Raw genomic sequence first — 3,159 nt, 5'->3', positions numbered from 1 at the left:
ATCGATTGGAAGGATTCGAAGTTCGAAAAGGACACACTTTATGAAGACATTAACGCTCCTCAATGGATTGATTTCTCCAGTCATGATCCTCCTGTTGATGATGAAGCTCGGGGCATTCACAAAGCGCCGTTGAATTTTAGGGTTTTGTTTCTAGGATTCCTTTCTTCTTTCTTTTTTTTTTCTGGGTTTCTTGATGTATTGAGTGATGTCGATGGCAACACACAATCGGAAAGCTTCTGGAACGACGTCGTCACTTGCAAAGCGACAGACATCATGTTGTAATCTTAATGTGTTTCACTTTCAGTTCAAGAAGGATTATTTGGGTAACCCTTTTTATTCCATTATTGCTTTTTTGATCGTTAAATTTGGATGCAGGCCCGAGAAGCTGCAATTGTAGCTGCACATGGAAAAATGGTAGATTTCCAAAGAAGAAAGAGTAATTCTTATATCTTTTATCACTACCCTTATGGGCATTGTCTACCAGAAAAGCTTCATAGTTAGCTTCATAAGGTCCATTAGCGTACTCTTCCAAGGTCTCTGGCTCATTGTCATGGGTTTCATGCTTTAGACTAGAAGCTTGATTCCGAAATTAGTAGAGAAGCAAACCAAAGGGAATAAGCAGTGATCTTTAATTTCCAAAAACCAGGAATATAACAAGAAAATGCAATAGAATATAAAAGAATTCTATTAAAATTCTGATGAAAATGCCCCTGTATGAGCGTCCGGAACAGCGACATGAAGCGGATAAGCTCAATGAAAAGAATACCATCCACAATGTGACCAAAATACCCCTTGGACAAATACGCATAATTAAAATGACAGGCTCCAACATTCCTTATCTTCTTTAAATCAATATCACTCATATCAAAATACTTGTGATTAGTCTGGTGTCTTCTGGTTATTCCGCTGAAATTTCAATTTTTACAAAATGACGAATATACCCTTTAAGCCATTTCTTGAATAACCCTCTTTTGTTAATGTGTGGTTGATAAATATTACTTTCAAAGGTCAAACTTTCACAGTTTGTGAATTTAGTATTTTTTTTTATCATTGCTAGATAGTTTTTTACTAATTATTATTTTTACACCATGTATTCCAGGCATGTAAAAAACTCAACCAAATTGAGCTCTCTTATTGTGAGATTTATGCCTCTTGTGAGCCCTGTCCTATGTGCTTTGGTGCCATTCATCTTTCAAGAATCAAGGTGCATTTTCCTCTCTAATCCAAATGACATCTTTACCCTTTTGTCTAAAAATGAGAGTAAAGTTACAACACTACAACCTTTTACGTTCTGCTTTAACAAAGAGTGTAAATGACCATTTTACCCCTAAAATCCAAAAACATATCCGTTATTTAGTTTATTTATGTGAATGCAGAGGTTGGTTTATGGGGCAAAAGCATAAGCAGCAATTGCAATTGGGTTTGATGATTTCATTGTAGATGCATTAAGAGGCACTGGATTTTATCAAAAGGCTCATATGGAGATTAAAAAGGCAGATGGAAATGGAGTAGTTATTGCTGAACAAGTATTTGAAAACACCAAAACCAAATTCTCCATGTATTGATTTCATTTCATACATTTTAACATTTTCACATTTTCAACATCATTTCATACATTTTAACACCAATCATGTTTTAACTTTTTATCATATTTGGAATACGGTTAAAAAGGTTGAAGGAAAATGGAATTTGTTTAGCAATTTAACTCTAAGTTGTTGAAAATGTTCAAAATGATTATTTTAACCGTATTCCAAATATGATAAAAGTTAAAACATGATTGTCGATATCTATTTTTTCTTTTAAATAATGTCATTTTCATCCCTTTTATTAAACATGGTGTGCTTATGTTAATGTTTTAATGTGTATGTTACTGTGGTTAAGGGTTTTTTTTGGGGGGGGGGAGGAGGGGGGTTGGGGTGATCTTATTGCTACTTTTGAATTAATATGCATGTTAATAGCAACTTACTTTCTTTCTTTCTTTTTGAATTTAGGAAGGTTATAATTAGTAACTTGACCATTCGTGTAGTGATTTTTGAGATGGACACTAACTTCATTTTTTCCATTTTCAAAATTATTGATGTATATTGTTAACTGTTTAGGTTATTTTACTTTGTCAATTGTATACCTTCTTAACTATTTATGTTATTTTTCTGGTGTCGCAAATCAACACTAATATTTAGTGCTTTTGCATCTTGAGTGAGGATGCAAAGGAGGTTCGATAGATGGATGGGGGGTTAAACAAATGAAAGAGTAAAAAACTTGTATTAAAACAACACCGAATAGAACCAATATAAATCTTGGGTGCTCCTTACGACAAGTGATGTGTTCCCCCGCGTTTAACGCGGGTTATAATCTAGTTAACACCTAATGATAAAAGAAATTTTCGAATAAAAGAAAATTGGCATAAAACATTAGCATTTAGCACATGATACCTCATTTTCACATAGCTTCCCGCTAAAGCTTGGTCTGCAAGATTTGTGAGTGGTTACGGTTTCGATGAACCGCTTAAAGTGTTGTCAAGTTAGCAGCTCATAATAAAATCAAGGATTACAAACAATACATAGGTTGGGATACAACTTCTTTGGTAGATATGGAAGACTGACTAAAGAGTTGCGGGACATTGATCGTGTTGATTGTTTGATTTTAACTCAAAAAGATAAAGTGTCGGTCAAGGAGGAGTCTAAGGTTTGGTGACGATAAATCAAAATTATTTCGTGGAATTCTAAACTGAACGAGGATACAAGTGGAATTCTGAACCAAAAGATGAGATAAGTGACAAGTGGAATTCTAATGATAACCCAAACATTTGGAATTTTATATAGACAATAGATTTTTACACTGATAATGTATACTTTATGTTGGATAGTTTAAATATATTGTTTGTAAACATTACTGGATCTTAATATTTGATTTTTTTTCATTCATTAGATGTTCAACACTTGTGACAATTCAACAGAGTGAGTGCAAAATTGGGAAAGATCTATTGGGTATGTGGTTGTTATTAAAAGAATAAAGACAAAGTCAAATGGCTAGGTGTCGGAAATTAATTTAATGTGTGATCGAATCGTGTGTTTAGAGGTACAAAGGCGTTCAATAGAAATATGGGAACAATAAATATAATCAGATCGTGTGTTCAGAAGTACAAACTCGCAATGTCTT

General features: G+C 33.6%; 1 long non-coding RNA gene across 1 annotated transcript; it reads left to right on the top strand.

Annotated features, from left to right (window-relative positions):
• The first annotated feature begins 343 nt into the window (after positions 1 to 343).
• On the top strand, positions 344 to 1,456 carry LOC145141310 (uncharacterized). Its single transcript, XR_013722595.1, has 3 exons — positions 344 to 436; positions 1,100 to 1,204; positions 1,377 to 1,456. It is a non-coding gene; the product is annotated as an uncharacterized LOC145141310 (long non-coding RNA).
• The last annotated feature ends 1,703 nt before the right edge of the window (positions 1,457 to 3,159 follow it).

This window comes from Lactuca virosa, chromosome 9 (genome assembly GCF_052849685.1).
Source record: "Lactuca virosa cultivar CGN04683 chromosome 9, Lactuca_virosa_CGN04683_v6, whole genome shotgun sequence".
In the NCBI taxonomy this organism is placed as follows: domain Eukaryota; kingdom Viridiplantae; phylum Streptophyta; class Magnoliopsida; order Asterales; family Asteraceae; genus Lactuca; species Lactuca virosa.
Note: the sequence above shows the minus strand (reverse complement) of the source record. Positions and strands in the feature narration are given on the sequence as shown.